Source organism: Pseudophryne corroboree, unplaced genomic scaffold (assembly GCF_028390025.1).
Source record: "Pseudophryne corroboree isolate aPseCor3 unplaced genomic scaffold, aPseCor3.hap2 scaffold_462, whole genome shotgun sequence".
Classification (NCBI taxonomy): domain Eukaryota; kingdom Metazoa; phylum Chordata; class Amphibia; order Anura; family Myobatrachidae; genus Pseudophryne; species Pseudophryne corroboree.
This window is the reverse complement of record NW_026970077.1, coordinates 32,338-51,088: the sequence shown is the minus strand read 5'-3', so window position 1 is coordinate 51,088 and position 18,751 is coordinate 32,338.

The following is an 18,751-nucleotide window of genomic DNA, read 5'->3' as shown; positions in this document are numbered from 1 at the left end:
AAGCACTCACTCATCATGGGAAAGTACCAATGTGTTTCTTCATTGGTTGATGGAAGAAACATCTTACAAAAACTCTCCACATTATTGACTTTTTAAAATGTTTCTAGGAAACGTTCTAGATAAATGCTTATTAGCCTTTGTCAGTATATACTTTTGCAAAGTGTCGCTGTGGCGCAATCAGTTAGTGTATAAGGCTATTAACCAAAAGGTTGGTGGTTCAATCCCACCCAGGGACGTAATTGACCTTGTTATCAGATTTTGGTGATCTTTAAATAGACAAGTCAAAATTTCAAAAAACCTTGTTATGGTGTAGGGTACCTGGCCTTCTCTGATGTAATCAGAGTTAGATTTGATTCAGTGATTTTATAAAAACAGCTAGGAAGCACAATTTAGCAGTGGGTTGCAGAGAAAAAGAAATATGCTGGCAAAAAAATCCAATTGAGTGATTAAACAGCTCTTCATTTTCTGGCTTTATTTTTATGCTAACAAATTTGTTCTCTGAAAAGTGTCCACAAAGCCAAGTCTCTGATTAACACCTTTGTAGGGATGGTTTTTCACCTATTACTAAATTAAACTTGCTTCATTGGAAAGGCAGCAAGATGCATCCTCATTTCAATGTCTACTGAAATAATACAGGTTGACACCAGGAAACATTAACGCCACTGCATCCTTGCTGCTTTCGCATGTGGAAGTCTGTTTAATGTGAAAACAAGGTGATATCTAATTAGCACACAGGTAAGGAATTAAGAAAATCTTTATTTAAGGGTGAAGATGTTTCTCACAAAATCGTTGCCCAATGCATCATTGAAATTCAAGCTGGAAAGATGATTTTAATATATCACTTGTACATTTTGTATTGCTCTTCTGGTGACAATGTAGTTTGTTTTTGTCAATTACCATTTTAATAATTGGGTAAAGAAAATTAATTGGATTTTTGAAAGAAAACAATACTGTCAATATACTATTAAAACAAATTAAAATGGTAAAAGTTATTGTACTTTAAGTAAAAATAAAAGAGCAAAAATATCAATCCCAGTTTTGGATTACTTTAATTAACAAAAAAAAATGCATATAGCAGAGGATAGTTTCAATCTGCCTACCTCTGGGTTATGGGCCCAGCATGTTTCCATTGCAGTACTCTGCTGCACATGTAAGTGCAAGAGATCCTGAAGCACTCACTCATCATGGGAAAGTACTAATGTGTTTCTTCATTGGTTGATGGAAGAAACATTTTACAAAAACTCTCCAGATTATTGACTTTTTAAAGTTTTTCTAGGAAACGTTCTAGATAAATGCTTATTAGCCTTTGTCAGTATATACTTTTGCAAAGTGTCGCTGTGGCGCAATCAGTTAGTGTATAAGGCTATTAACCAAAAGGTTGGTGGTTCAATCCCACCCAGGGACGTAATTGACCTTGTTATCAGATTTTGGTGATCTTTAAATAGACAAGTCAAAATTTCAAAAAACCTTGTTATGGTGTAGGGTACCTGGCCTTCTCTGATGTAATCAGAGTTAGATTTGATTCAGTGATTTTATAAAAACAGCTAGGAAGCACAATTTAGCAGTGGGTTGCAGAGAAAAAGAAATATGCTGGCAAAAAAATCCAATTGAGTGATTAAACAGCTCTTCATTTTCTGGCTTTATTTTTATGCTAACAAATTTGTTCTCTGAAAAGTGTCCACAAAGCCAAGTCTCTGATTAACACCTTTGTAGGGATGGTTTTTCACCTATTACTAAATTAAACTTGCTTCATTGGAAAGGCAGCAAGATGCATCCTCATTTCAATGTCTACTGAAATAATACAGGTTGACACCAGGAAATATTAACGCCACTGCATCTTTGCTGTTTTCTCATGTGGAAGTCTGTTTAATGTGAAAACAAGGTGATATCTAATTAGCACACAGGTAAGGAATTAAGAAAATCTTTATTTAAGGGTGAAGATGTTTCTCACAAAATCGTTGCCCCAATGCATCATTGAAATTCAAGCTGGACAGATGATTTTAAAATATCACTTGTACATTTTGTATTGCTCTTCTGGTGACAATGTAGTTTGTTTTTGTCAATTACCATTTTAATAATAGGGTAAAGAAAATTAAGTGGATTTTTGAAAGAAAACAATACTGTCAATATACTATTAAAACAAATTAAAATGGTAAAAGTTATTGTACTTTAAGTAAAAATAAAAGCTAAAATATCAATCCCAGTTTTGGATTACTTTAATGAACAAAAAAAATGCATATAGCAAAGGATAGTTTCAATCTGCCTACCTCTGGGTTATGGGCCCAGCATGCTTCCATTGCAGTACTCTGCTGCACATGTAAGTGCAAGAGATCCTGAAGCACTCACTCATCATGTGAAAGTACCAATGTGTTTCTTCATTGGTTGCTGGAAGAAACATCTTACAAAAACTCTCCAGATTATTGACTTTTTAAAGTTTTTCTAGGAAACGTTCTAGATGAATGCTTATTAGCCTTTGTCAGTATATACTTTTGCAAAGTGTCGCTGTGGCGCAATCAGTTAGTGTGTACGGCTATTAACCAAAAGGTTGGTGGTTCAATCACACCCAGGGACGTAATTGACCTTGTTATCAGATTTTGGTGATCTTTAAATAGACAAGTCAAAATTTCAAAAAACCCTGTTATGGTGTAGGGTACCTGGCCTTCTCTGATGTAATCAGAGTTAGATTTGATTCAGTGATTTTATAAAAACAGCTAGGAAGCACAATTTAGCAGTGGGTTGCAGAGAAAAAGAAATATGCTGGCAAAAAAATCCAATTGAGTGATTAAACAGCTCTTCATTTTCTGGCTTTATTTTTATGCTAACAAATTTGTTCTCTGAAAAGTGTCCACAAAGCCAAGTCTCTGATTAACACCTTTGTAGGGATGGTTTTTCACCTATTACTAAATTAAACTTGCTTCATTGGAAAGGCAGCAAGATGCATCCTCATTTCAATGTCTACTGAAATAATACAGGTTGACACCAGGAAACATTAACGCCACTGCAACCTTGCTGCTTTCGCATGTGGAAGTCTGTTTAATGTGAAAACAAGGTGATATCTAATTAGCACACAGGTAAGGAATTAAGAAAATCTTTATTTAAGGGTGAAGATGTTTCTCACAAAATCGTTGCCCCAATGCATCATTGAAATTCAAGCTGGAAAGATGATTTTAATATATCACTTGTACATTTTGTATTGCTCTTCTGGTGACAATGTAGTTTGTTTTTGTCAATTACCATTTTAATAATCGGGTAAAGAAAATTAATTGGATTTTTGAAAGAAAACAATACTGTCAATATACTATTAAAACAAATTAAAATGGTAAAAGTTATTGTACTTTAAGTAAAAATAAAAGAGCAAAAATATTAATCCCAGTTTTGGATTACTTTAATTAACAAAAAAAAATGCATATAGCAGAGGATAGTTTCAATCTGCCTACCTCTGGGTTATGGACCCAGCATGCTTCCATTACAGTACTCTGCTGCACATGTAAGTGCAAGAGATCCTGAAGCACTCACTCATCATGGGAAAGTACCAATGTGTTTCTTCATTGGTTGATGGAAGAAACATCTTACAAAAACTCTCCACATTATTGACTTTTTAAAATGTTTCTAGGAAACGTTCTAGATGAATGCTTATTAGCCTTTGTCAGTATATACTTTTGTAAAGTGTCGCTGTGGCGCAATCAGTTAGTGTGTAAGGCTATTAACCAAAAGGTTGGTGGTTCAATCCCACCCAGGGACGTAATTGACCTTGTTATCAGATTTTGGTGATCTTTAAATAGACAAGTCAAAATTTCAAAAATCCTTGTTATGGTGTAGGGTACCTGGCCTTCTCTGATGTAATCAGAGTTAGATTTGATTCAGTGATTTTATAAAAACAGCTAGGAAGCACAATTTAGCAGTGGGTTGCAGAGAAAAAGAAATATGCTGGCAAAAAAATCCAATTGAGTGATTAAACAGCTCTTCATTTTCTGGCTTTATTTTTATGCTAACAAATTTGTTCTCTGAAAAGTGTCCACAAAGCCAAGTCTCTGATTAACACCTTTGTAGGGATGGTTTTTCACCTATTACTAAATTAAACTTGCTTCATTGGAAAGGCAGCAAGATGCATCCTCATTTCAATGTCTACTGAAATAATACAGGTTGACACCAGGAAACATTAACGCCACTGCATCCTTGCTGCTTTCGCATGTGGAAGTCTGTTTAATGTGAAAACAAGGTGATATCTAATTAGCACACAGGTAAGGAATTAAGAAAATCTTTATTTAAGGGTGCAGATGTTTCTCACAAAATCGTTGCCCCAATGCATCATTGAAATTCAAGCTGGAAAGATGATTTTAATATATCACTTGTACATTTTGTATTGCTCTTCTGGTGACAATGTAGTTTGTTTTTGTCAATTACCATTTTAATAATTGGGTAAAGAAAATTAATTGGATTTTTGAAAGAAAACAATACTGTCAATATACTATTAAAACAAATTAAAATGGTAAAAGTTATTGTACTTTAAGTAAAAATAAAAGAGCAAAAATATTAATCCCAGTTTTGGATTACTTTAATTAACAAAAAAAAATGCATATAGCAGAGGATAGTTTCAATCTGCCTACCTCTGGGTTATGGACCCAGCATGCTTCCATTACAGTACTCTGCTGCACATGTAAGTGCAAGAGATCCTGAAGCACTCACTCATCATGGGAAAGTACCAATGTGTTTCTTCATTGGTTGATGGAAGAAACATCTTACAAAAACTCTCCACATTATTGACTTTTTAAAATGTTTCTAGGAAACGTTCTAGATAAATGCTTATTAGCCTTTGTCAGTATATACTTTTGCAAAGTGTCGCTGTGGCGCAATCAGTTAGTGTATAAGGCTATTAACCAAAAGGTTGGTGGTTCAATCCCACCCAGGGACGTAATTGACCTTGTTATCAGATTTTGGTGATCTTTAAATAGACAAGTCAAAATTTCAAAAAACCTTGTTATGGTGTAGGGTACCTGGCCTTCTCTGATGTAATCAGAGTTAGATTTGATTCAGTGATTTTATAAAAACAGCTAGGAAGCACAATTTAGCAGTGGGTTGCAGAGAAAAAGAAATATGCTGGCAAAAAAATCCAATTGAGTGATTAAACAGCTCTTCATTTTCTGGCTTTATTTTTATGCTAACAAATTTGTTCTCTGAAAAGTGTCCACAAAGCCAAGTCTCTGATTAACACCTTTGTAGGGATGGTTTTTCACCTATTACTAAATTAAACTTGCTTCATTGGAAAGGCAGCAAGATGCATCCTCATTTCAATGTCTACTGAAATAATACAGGTTGACACCAGGAAACATTAACGCCACTGCATCCTTGCTGCTTTCGCATGTGGAAGTCTGTTTAATGTGAAAACAAGGTGATATCTAATTAGCACACAGGTAAGGAATTAAGAAAATCTTTATTTAAGGGTGAAGATGTTTCTCACAAAATCGTTGCCCAATGCATCATTGAAATTCAAGCTGGAAAGATGATTTTAATATATCACTTGTACATTTTGTATTGCTCTTCTGGTGACAATGTAGTTTGTTTTTGTCAATTACCATTTTAATAATAGGGTAAAGAAAATTAAGTGGATTTTTGAAAGAAAACAATACTGTCAATATACTATTAAAACAAATTAAAATGGTAAAAGTTATTGTACTTTAAGTAAAAATAAAAGAGCAAAAATATCAATCCCAGTTTTGGATTACTTTAATTAACAAAAAAAAATGCATATAGCAGAGGATAGTTTCAATCTGCCTACCTCTGGGTTATGGGCCCAGCATGTTTCCATTGCAGTACTCTGCTGCACATGTAAGTGCAAGAGATCCTGAAGCACTCACTCATCATGGGAAAGTACTAATGTGTTTCTTCATTGGTTGATGGAAGAAACATTTTACAAAAACTCTCCAGATTATTGACTTTTTAAAGTTTTTCTAGGAAACGTTCTAGATGAATGCTTATTAGCCTTTGTCAGTATGGACGTTTGCAAAGTGTCTCTGTGGCGCAATCGGTTAGTGTGTTTGGTTATTAACCAAAGGGTTGGTGGTTCAATCCCACCCAGGGATGTAATTGACCTTGTTATCAGATTTTGGTGATCTTTAAGTAGACAAGTCAAAATTTCAAACCCCCTTCTTATGGTGTAGGGTACCTGGCCTACTCTGATGTAATCAGAGTTAGATTTGATTAAGTGATTTTATAAAAAAAACAGCTAGGAAGCACAATTTAGCAGTGGGTTGCAGAGAAAAAGAAATATGCTGGCAGAAAAATCCAATTGAGTGATTAAACAGCTCTTCATTTTCTGGCTTTATTTTTATGCTAACTAATTTGTTCTCTGAAAAGTGTCCACAAAGCCAAGTATCTGATTAACATCTTTGTAGGGATGGTTTTTCACCTATTACTAAATTAAACTTGCTTCATTGGAAAGGCAGCAAGATGCATCCTCATTTCAATATCTACTGAAATAATACAGGTTGACACCAGGAAACATTAACGCCACTGCATCCTTGCTGCTTTCTCATGTGGAAGTCTGTTTAATGTGAAAACAAGGTGATATCTAATTAGCACACAGGTAAGGAATTAAGAAAATCTTTATTTAAGGGTGAAGATGTTTCTCACAAAATCGTTGCCCCAATGCATCATTGAAATTCAAGCTGGAAAGATGATTTTAATATATCACTTGTACATTTTGTATTGCTCTTCTGGTGACAATGTAGTTTGTTTTTGTCAATTACCATTTTAATAATAGGGTAAAGAAAATTAAGTGGATTTTTGAAAGAAAACAATACTGTCAATATACTATTAAAACAAATTAAAATGGTAAAAGTTATTGTACTTTAAGTAAAAATAAAAGCTAAAATATCAATCCCATTTTTGGATTACTTTAATGAACAAAAAAAAATGCATATAGCAAAGGATAGTTTCAATCTGCCTACCTCTGGGTTATGGGCCCAGCATGCTTCCATTGCAGTACTCTGCTGCACATGTAAGTGCAAGAGATCCTGAAGCACTCACTCATCATGTGAAAGTACCAATGTGTTTCTTCATTGGTTGCTGGAAGAAACATCTTACAAAAACTCTCCAGATTATTGACTTTTTAAAGTTTTTCTAGGAAACGTTCTAGATGAATGCTTATTAGTCTTTGTCAGTATGTACTTTTTGCAAAGTGTCTCTGTGGCGCAATCGGTTAGTGTGTTCAGCTGTTGATCAAAAGGTTGGTGGTTCTATCCCTACCAGGGACGTAATTGACCTTCTGATCAGATTTTGGTGATATTTAAGTAGACAAGTCAAAATTGCAAACCCCCTCTTATGGTGTAGGGTACCTGGCCTTCTCTGATGTAATCAGAGTTAGATTTGATTAAGTGATTTTATAAAAAAAAAACAGCTAGGAAGCACAATTTAGCAGTGGGTTGCAGAGAAAAAGAAAAATGCTGCTAGAAAAAATCCAATTGAGTGATTAAACAGCTCTTCATTTTCTGGCTTTATTTTTATGATAACAAATTTGTTCTCTGAAAAGTGTCCACAAAGCCAAGTATCTGATTAACATCTTTGTAGGGATGGTTTTTCACCTATTACTAAATTAAACTTGCTTTATTGGAAAGGCAGCAAGATGCATCCTCATTTCAATATCTACGGAAATAATACAGGTTGATACCAGGAAACATGAACGCCACTGCATCTTTGCTGTTTTCTCATGTGGAAGTCTGTTTAATGTGAAAACAAGGTGATATCTAATTAGCACACAGGTAAGGAATTAAGAAAATCTTTATTTAAGGGTGAAGATGTTCCTCACAAAATCGTTGCCCCAATGCATCATTGAAATTCAAGCTGGAAAGATGATTTTAATATATCACTTGTACATTTTGTATTGCTCTTCTGGTGACAATGTAGTTTGTTTTTGTCAATTACCATTTTAATAATCGGGTAAAGAAAATTAATTGGATTTTTGAAAGAAAACAATACTGTCAATATACTATTAAAACAAATTAAAATGGTAAAAGTTATTGTACTTTAAGTAAAAATAAAAGAGCAAAAATATCAATCCCAGTTTTGGATTACTTTAATTAACAAAAAAAATGCATATAGCAGAGGATAGTTTCAATCTGCCTACCTCTGGGTTATGGACCCAGCATGCTTCCATTACAGTACTCTGCTGCACATGTAAGTGCAAGAGATCCTGAAGCACTCACTCATCATGGGAAAGTACCAATGTGTTTCTTCATTGGTTGATGGAAGAAACATCTTACAAAAACTCTCCACATTATTGACTTTTTAAAATGTTTCTAGGAAACGTTCTAGATGAATGCTTATTAGCCTTTGTCAGTATATACTTTTGCAAAGTGTCGCTGTGGCGCAATCAGTTAGCGTGTAAGGCTATTAACCACATGGTTGGTGGTTCAATCCCGCCCAGGGACGTAATTGACCTTGTTATCAGATTTTGGTGATCTTTAAATAGACAAGTCAAAATTTCAAAAAACCCTGTTATGGTGTAGGGTACCTGGCCTTCTCTGATGTAATCAGAGTTAGATTTGATTCAGTGATTTTATAAAAACAGCTAGGAAGCACAATTTAGCAGTGGGTTGCAGAGAAAAAGAAATATGCTGGCAAAAAAATCCAATTGAGTGATTAAACAGCTCTTCATTTTCTGGCTTTATTTTTATGCTAACAAATTTGTTCTCTGAAAAGTGTCCACAAAGCCAAGTCTCTGATTAACACCTTTGTAGGGATGGTTTTTCACCTATTACTAAATTAAACTTGCTTCATTGGAAAGGCAGCAAGATGCATCCTCATTTCAATGTCTACTGAAATAATACAGGTTGACACCAGGAAACATTAACGCCACTGCATCCTTACTGCTTTCGCATGTGGAAGTCTGTTTAATGTGAAAACAAGGTGATATCTAATTAGCACACAGGTAAGGAATTAAGAAAATCTTTATTTAAGGGTGAAGATGTTTCTCACAAAATCGTTGCCCCAATGCATCATTGAAATTCAAGCTGGAAAGATGATTTTAATATATCACTTGTACATTTTGTATTGCTCTTCTGGTGACAATGTAGTTTGTTTTTGTCAATTACCATTTTAATAATCGGGTAAAGAAAATTAATTGGATTTTTGAAAGAAAACAATACTGTCAATATACTATTAAAACAAATTAAAATGGTAAAAGTTATTGTACTTTAAGTAAAAATAAAAGAGCAAAAATATTAATCCCAGTTTTGGATTACTTTAATTAACAAAAAAAAATGCATATAGCAGAGGATAGTTTCAATCTGCCTACCTCTGGGTTATGGACCCAGCATGCTTCCATTACAGTACTCTGCTGCACATGTAAGTGCAAGAGATCCTGAAGCACTCACTCATCATGGGAAAGTACCAATGTGTTTCTTCATTGGTTGATGGAAGAAACATCTTACAAAAACTCTCCACATTATTGACTTTTTAAAATGTTTCTAGGAAACGTTCTAGATGAATGCTTATTAGCCTTTGTCAGTATATACTTTTGCAAAGTGTCGCTGTGGCGCAATCAGTTAGTGTGTAAGGCTATTAACCAAAAGGTTGGTGGTTCAATCCCACCCAGGGACGTAATTGACCTTGTTATCAGATTTTGGTGATCTTTAAATAGACAAGTCAAAATTTCAAAAAACCTTGTTATGGTGTAGGGTACCTGGCCTTCTCTGATGTAATCAGAGTTAGATTTGATTCAGTGATTTTATAAAAACAGCTAGGAAGCACAATTTAGCAGTGGGTTGCAGAGAAAAAGAAATATGCTGGCAAAAAAATCCAATTGAGTGATTAAACAGCTCTTCATTTTCTGGCTTTATTTTTATGCTAACAAATTTGTTCTCTGAAAAGTGTCCACAAAGCCAAGTCTCTGATTAACACCTTTGTAGGGATGGTTTTTCACCTATTACTAAATTAAACTTGCTTCATTGGAAAGGCAGCAAGATGCATCCTCATTTCAATGTCTACTGAAATAATACAGGTTGACACCAGGAAACATTAACGCCACTGCATCCTTGCTGCTTTCGCATGTGGAAGTCTGTTTAATGTGAAAACAAGGTGATATCTAATTAGCACACAGGTAAGGAATTAAGAAAATCTTTATTTAAGGGTGAAGATGTTTCTCACAAAATCGTTGCCCCAATGCATCATTGAAATTCAAGCTGGAAAGATGATTTTAATATATCACTTGTACATTTTGTATTGCTCTTCTGGTGACAATGTAGTTTGTTTTTGTCAATTACCATTTTAATAATAGGGTAAAGAAAATTAAGTGGATTTTTGAAAGAAAACAATACTGTCAATATACTATTAAAACAAATTAAAATGGTAAAAGTTATTGTACTTTAAGTAAAAATAAAAGAGCAAAAATATCAATCCCAGTTTTGGATTACTTTAATTAACAAAAAAAAATGCATATAGCAGAGGATAGTTTCAATCTGCCTACCTCTGGGTTATGGGCCCAGCATGTTTCCATTGCAGTACTCTGCTGCACATGTAAGTGCAAGAGATCCTGAAGCACTCACTCATCATGGGAAAGTACTAATGTGTTTCTTCATTGGTTGATGGAAGAAACATTTTACAAAAACTCTCCAGATTATTGACTTTTTAAAGTTTTTCTAGGAAACGTTCTAGATGAATGCTTATTAGCCTTTGTCAGTATGGACGTTTGCAAAGTGTCTCTGTGGCGCAATCGGTTAGTGTGTTTGGTTATTAACCAAAGGGTTGGTGGTTCAATCCCACCCAGGGATGTAATTGACCTTGTTATCAGATTTTGGTGATCTTTAAGTAGACAAGTCAAAATTTCAAACCCCCTTCTTATGGTGTAGGGTACCTGGCCTACTCTGATGTAATCAGAGTTAGATTTGATTAAGTGATTTTATAAAAAAACAGCTAGGAAGCACAATTTAGCAGTGGGTTGCAGAGAAAAAGAAATATGCTGGCAGAAAAAGATCCAATTGAGTGATTAAACAGCTCTTCATTTTCTGGCTTTATTTTTATGCTCGTCTTGAGGAAGTCCCGGGATACGGGACGAAACGCGTTGACGTCACTCCTTTGCATTGCTCACGGACGCACTGAGTGTTGCCAGCCACTTTCACCCGCAGCGGTGTTAATTGAACCTGTTTAATCAGCCGTGGAGAACATTTGACCGGAACGCCAGCCCAGCGTACTACTGCAGCGTCACTACCGGCTCGCCAGGATCCTACCATCTGCACTTTGCTAGTGCCAACGGCGGATGCACGGTAGCTGCTCCGGTACCTCTTGTGCTGCGTCATTGCATCTTCCCGCAGGACGGGTAACTATAATCAGCGGCTTCTCCTCTGCACTGGGACGCCAGTAGCATAGAGGTACACGAGCTTTCTCTCATTCATTCTCCATTAGGCTGTACTAACTGTCATTTATCAGTTTCAATTGATACAAAGAGACCATAATCAGGTCTATGTGGCAACATTGAAGTGACACTATCTACCAACTTTTTATTTCAGTGATTTATTCAGCAAACATATCAGTGTGCTTGAGCCAGTTTTAAACATTTGTTTTTATAATTGTTCTTTTATTTATCTTGTATGTGTTATTAAATTTGTCTATTAGCAAGTTCCGCGTGAGTTGTTGATTGATTAAAGCAGACACCTATATATTTATATTTATTTATCTATTTTTATTCACTAAGTACCAAATAATCAAGCTCACTTCAAGCGCAGCACTTGTGTATATATTTTTATTTCTGTCTCTTGGGGGAACTAGCAGTCCTCCAGTGCTTGCAGCTGTTGTCTAGCTTTCTTTTAATTTATCTAATTAAGGTGCGCCAGGAGTGGGAGTGTTTACACACTCCCAAAAAACTTTTTTATTTTTATGCTAACTAATTTGTTCTCTGAAAAGTGTCCACAAAGCCAAGTATCTGATTAACATCTTTGTAGGGATGGTTTTTCACCTATTACTAAATTAAACTTGCTTCATTGGAAAGGCAGCAAGATGCATCCTCATTTCAATATCTACTGAAATAATACAGGTTGACACCAGGAAACATTAACGCCACTGCATCCTTGCTGCTTTCTCATGTGGAAGTCTGTTTAATGTGAAAACAAGGTGATATCTAATTAGCACACAGGTAAGGAATTAAGAAAATCTTTATTTAAGGGTGAAGATGTTTCTCACAAAATCGTTGCCCCAATGCATCATTGAAATTCAAGCTGGAAAGATGATTTTAATATATCACTTGTACATTTTGTATTGCTCTTCTGGTGACAATGTAGTTTGTTTTTGTCAATTACCATTTTAATAATAGGGTAAAGAAAATTAAGTGGATTTTTGAAAGAAAACAATACTGTCAATATACTATTAAAACAAATTAAAATGGTAAAAGTTATTGTACTTTAAGTAAAAATAAAAGCTAAAATATCAATCCCATTTTTGGATTACTTTAATGAACAAAAAAAAATGCATATAGCAAAGGATAGTTTCAATCTGCCTACCTCTGGGTTATGGGCCCAGCATGCTTCCATTGCAGTACTCTGCTGCACATGTAAGTGCAAGAGATCCTGAAGCCCTCACTCATCATGTGAAAGTACCAATGTGTTTCTTCATTGGTTGCTGGAAGAAACATCTTACAAAAACTCTCCAGATTATTGACTTTTTAAAGTTTTTCTAGGAAACGTTCTAGATGAATGCTTATTAGTCTTTGTCAGTATGTACTTTTTGCAAAGTGTCTCTGTGGCGCAATCGGTTAGTGTGTTCAGCTGTTGATCAAAAGGTTGGTGGTTCTATCCCTACCAGGGACGTAATTGACCTTCTGATCAGATTTTGGTGATATTTAAGTAGACAAGTCAAAATTGCAAACCCCCTCTTATGGTGTAGGGTACCTGACCTTCTCTGATGTAATCAGAGTTAGATTTGATTAAGTGATTTTATAAAAAAAAAACAGCTAGGAAGCACAATTTAGCAGTGGGTTGCAGAGAAAAAGAAAAATGCTGCTAGAAAAAATCCAATTGAGTGATTAAACAGCTCTTCATTTTCTGGCTTTATTTTTATGATAACAAATTTGTTCTCTGAAAAGTGTCCACAAAGCCAAGTATCTGATTAACATCTTTGTAGGGATGGTTTTTCACCTATTACTAAATTAAACTTGCTTTATTGGAAAGGCAGCAAGATGCATCCTCATTTCAATATCTACGGAAATAATACAGGTTGACACCAGGAAACATGAACGCCACTGCATCTTTGCTGTTTTCTCATGTGGAAGTCTGTTTAATGTGAAAACAAGGTGATATCTAATTAGCACACAGGTAAGGAATTAAGAAAATCTTTATTTAAGGGTGAAGATGTTCCTCACAAAATCGTTGCCCCAATGCATCATTGAAATTCAAGCTGGAAAGATGATTTTAATATATCACTTGTACATTTTGTATTGCTCTTCTGGTGACAATGTAGTTTGTTTTTGTCAATTACCATTTTAATAATCGGGTAAAGAAAATTAATTGGATTTTTGAAAGAAAACAATACTGTCAATATACTATTAAAACAAATTAAAATGGTAAAAGTTATTGTACTTTAAGTAAAAATAAAAGAGCAAAAATATCAATCCCAGTTTTGGATTACTTTAATTAACAAAAAAAATGCATATAGCAGAGGATAGTTTCAATCTGCCTACCTCTGGGTTATGGACCCAGCATGCTTCCATTACAGTACTCTGCTGCACATGTAAGTGCAAGAGATCCTGAAGCACTCACTCATCATGGGAAAGTACCAATGTGTTTCTTCATTGGTTGATGGAAGAAACATCTTACAAAAACTCTCCACATTATTGACTTTTTAAAATGTTTCTAGGAAACGTTCTAGATGAATGCTTATTAGCCTTTGTCAGTATATACTTTTGCAAAGTGTCGCTGTGGCGCAATCAGTTAGCGTGTAAGGCTATTAACCACATGGTTGGTGGTTCAATCCCACCCAGGGACGTAATTGACCTTGTTATCAGATTTTGGTGATCTTTAAATAGACAAGTCAAAATTTCAAAAAACCCTGTTATGGTGTAGGGTACCTGGCCTTCTCTGATGTAATCAGAGTTAGATTTGATTCAGTGATTTTATAAAAACAGCTAGGAAGCACAATTTAGCAGTGGGTTGCAGAGAAAAAGAAATATGCTGGCAAAAAAATCCAATTGAGTGATTAAACAGCTCTTCATTTTCTGGCTTTATTTTTATGCTAACAAATTTGTTCTCTGAAAAGTGTCCACAAAGCCAAGTCTCTGATTAACACCTTTGTAGGGATGGTTTTTCACCTATTACTAAATTAAACTTGCTTCATTGGAAAGGCAGCAAGATGCATCCTCATTTCAATGTCTACTGAAATAATACAGGTTGACACCAGGAAACATTAACGCCACTGCATCCTTACTGCTTTCGCATGTGGAAGTCTGTTTAATGTGAAAACAAGGTGATATCTAATTAGCACACAGGTAAGGAATTAAGAAAATCTTTATTTAAGGGTGAAGATGTTTCTCACAAAATCGTTGCCCCAATGCATCATTGAAATTCAAGCTGGAAAGATGATTTTAATATATCACTTGTACATTTTGTATTGCTCTTCTGGTGACAATGTAGTTTGTTTTTGTCAATTACCATTTTAATAATCGGGTAAAGAAAATTAATTGGATTTTTGAAAGAAAACAATACTGTCAATATACTATTAAAACAAATTAAAATGGTAAAAGTTATTGTACTTTAAGTAAAAATAAAAGAGCAAAAATATTAATCCCAGTTTTGGATTACTTTAATTAACAAAAAAAAATGCATATAGCAGAGGATAGTTTCAATCTGCCTACCTCTGGGTTATGGACCCAGCATGCTTCCATTACAGTACTCTGCTGCACATGTAAGTGCAAGAGATCCTGAAGCACTCACTCATCATGGGAAAGTACCAATGTGTTTCTTCATTGGTTGATGGAAGAAACATCTTACAAAAACTCTCCACATTATTGACTTTTTAAAATGTTTCTAGGAAACGTTCTAGATGAATGCTTATTAGCCTTTGTCAGTATATACTTTTGCAAAGTGTCGCTGTGGCGCAATCAGTTAGTGTGTAAGGCTATTAACCAAAAGGTTGGTGGTTCAATCCCACCCAGGGACGTAATTGACCTTGTTATCAGATTTTGGTGATCTTTAAATAGACAAGTCAAAATTTCAAAAAACCTTGTTATGGTGTAGGGTACCTGGCCTTCTCTGATGTAATCAGAGTTAGATTTGATTCAGTGATTTTATAAAAACAGCTAGGAAGCACAATTTAGCAGTGGGTTGCAGAGAAAAAGAAATATGCTGGCAAAAAAATCCAATTGAGTGATTAAACAGCTCTTCATTTTCTGGCTTTATTTTTATGCTAACAAATTTGTTCTCTGAAAAGTGTCCACAAAGCCAAGTCTCTGATTAACACCTTTGTAGGGATGGTTTTTCACCTATTACTAAATTAAACTTGCTTCATTGGAAAGGCAGCAAGATGCATCCTCATTTCAATGTCTACTGAAATAATACAGGTTGACACCAGGAAACATTAACGCCACTGCATCCTTGCTGCTTTCGCATGTGGAAGTCTGTTTAATGTGAAAACAAGGTGATATCTAATTAGCACACAGGTAAGGAATTAAGAAAATCTTTATTTAAGGGTGAAGATGTTTCTCACAAAATCGTTGCCCCAATGCATCATTGAAATTCAAGCTGGAAAGATGATTTTAATATATCACTTGTACATTTTGTATTGCTCTTCTGGTGACAATGTAGTTTGTTTTTGTCAATTACCATTTTAATAATAGGGTAAAGAAAATTAAGTGGATTTTTGAAAGAAAACAATACTGTCAATATACTATTAAAACAAATTAAAATGGTAAAAGTTATTGTACTTTAAGTAAAAATAAAAGAGCAAAAATATCAATCCCAGTTTTGGATTACTTTAATTAACAAAAAAAAATGCATATAGCAGAGGATAGTTTCAATCTGCCTACCTCTGGGTTATGGGCCCAGCATGTTTCCATTGCAGTACTCTGCTGCACATGTAAGTGCAAGAGATCCTGAAGCACTCACTCATCATGGGAAAGTACTAATGTGTTTCTTCATTGGTTGATGGAAGAAACATTTTACAAAAACTCTCCAGATTATTGACTTTTTAAAGTTTTTCTAGGAAACGTTCTAGATGAATGCTTATTAGCCTTTGTCAGTATGGACGTTTGCAAAGTGTCTCTGTGGCGCAATCGGTTAGTGTGTTTGGTTATTAACCAAAGGGTTGGTGGTTCAATCCCACCCAGGGATGTAATTGACCTTGTTATCAGATTTTGGTGATCTTTAAGTAGACAAGTCAAAATTTCAAACCCCCTTCTTATGGTGTAGGGTACCTGGCCTACTCTGATGTAATCAGAGTTAGATTTGATTAAGTGATTTTATAAAAAAACAGCTAGGAAGCACAATTTAGCAGTGGGTTGCAGAGAAAAAGAAATATGCTGGCAGAAAAAGATCCAATTGAGTGATTAAACAGCTCTTCATTTTCTGGCTTTATTTTTATGCTCGTCTTGAGGAAGTCCCGGGATACGGGACGAAACGCGTTGACGTCACTCCTTTGCATTGCTCACGGACGCACTGAGTGTTGCCAGCCACTTTCACCCGCAGCGGTGTTAATTGAACCTGTTTAATCAGCCGTGGAGAACATTTGACCGGAACGCCAGCCCAGCGTACTACTGCAGCGTCACTACCGGCTCGCCAGGATCCTACCATCTGCACTTTGCTAGTGCCAACGGCGGATGCACGGTAGCTGCTCCGGTACCTCTTGTGCCGCGTCATTGCATCTTCCCGCAGGACGGGTAACTATAATCAGCGGCTTCTCCTCTGCACTGGGACGCCAGTAGCATAGAGGTACAAGAGCTTTCTCTCATTCATTCTCCATTAGGCTGTACTAACTGTCATTTATCAGTTTCAATTGATACAAAGAGACCATAATCAGGTCTATGTGGCAACATTGAAGTGACACTATCTACCAACTTTTTATTTCAGTGATTTATTCAGCAAACATATCAGTGTGCTTGAGCCAGTTTTAAACATTTGTTTTTATAATTGTTCTTTTATTTATCTTGTATGTGTTATTAAATTTGTCTATTAGCAAGTTCCGCGTGAGTTGTTGATTGATTAAAGCAGACACCTATATATTTATATTTATTTATCTATTTTTATTCACTAAGTACCAAATAATCAAGCTCACTTCAAGCGCAGCACTTGTGTATATATTTTTATTTCTGTCTCTTGGGGGAACTAGCAGTCCTCCAGTGCTTGCAGCTGTTGTCTAGCTTTCTTTTAATTTATCTAATTAAGGTGCGCCAGGAGTGGGAGTGTTTACACACTCCCAAAAAACTTTTTTATTTTTATGCTAACTAATTTGTTCTCTGAAAAGTGTCCACAAAGCCAAGTATCTGATTAACATCTTTGTAGGGATGGTTTTTCACCTATTACTAAATTAAACTTGCTTCATTGGAAAGGCAGCAAGATGCATCCTCATTTCAATATCTACTGAAATAATACAGGTTGACACCAGGAAACATTAACGCCACTGCATCCTTGCTGCTTTCTCATGTGGAAGTCTGTTTAATGTGAAAACAAGGTGATATCTAATTAGCACACAGGTAAGGAATTAAGAAAATCTTTATTTAAGGGTGAAGATGTTTCTCACAAAATCGTTGCCCCAATGCATCATTGAAATTCAAGCTGGAAAGATGATTTTAATATATCACTTGTACATTTTGTATTGCTCTTCTGGTGACAATGTAGTTTGTTTTTGTCAATTACCATTTTAATAATAGGGTAAAGAAAATTAAGTGGATTTTTGAAAGAAAACAATACTGTCAATATACTATTAAAACAAATTAAAATGGTAAAAGTTATTGTACTTTAAGTAAAAATAAAAGCTAAAATATCAATCCCATTTTTGGATTACTTTAATTAACAAAAAAAAATGCATATAGCAGAGGATAGTTTCAATCTGCCTACCTCTGGGTTATGGACCCAGCATGCTTCCATTACAGTACTCTGCTGCACATGTAAGTGCAAGAGATCCTGAAGCACTCACTCATCATGGGAAAGTACCAATGTGTTTCTTCATTGGTTGATGGAAGAAACATCTTACAAAAACTCTCCACATTATTGACTTTTTAAAATGTTTCTAGGAAACGTTCTAGATGAATGCTTATTAGCCTTTGTCAGTATATAATTTTGCAAAGTGTCGCTGTGGCGCAATCAGTTAGTGTGTAAGGCTATTAACCAAAAGGTTGGTGGTTCAATCCCACCCAGGGACGTAATTGACCTTGTTATCAGATTTTGGTGATCTTTAAATAGACAAGTCAAAATTTCAAAAAACCTTGTTATGGTGTAGGGTACCTGGCCTTCTCTGATGTAATCAGAGTTAGATTTGATTCAGTGATTTTATAAAAACAGCTAGGAAGCACAATTTAGCAGTGGGTTGCAGAGAAAAAGAAATATGCTGGCAAAAAAATCCAATTGAGTGATTAAACAGCTCTTCATTTTCTGGCTTTATTTTTATGCTAACAAATTTGTTCTCTGAAAAGTGTCCACAAAGCCAAGTCTCTGATTAACACCTTTGTAGGGATGGTTTTTCACCTATTACTAAATTAAACTTGCTTCATTGGAAAGGCAGCAAGATGCATCCTCATTTCAATGTCTACTGAAATAATACAGGTTGACACCAGGAAACA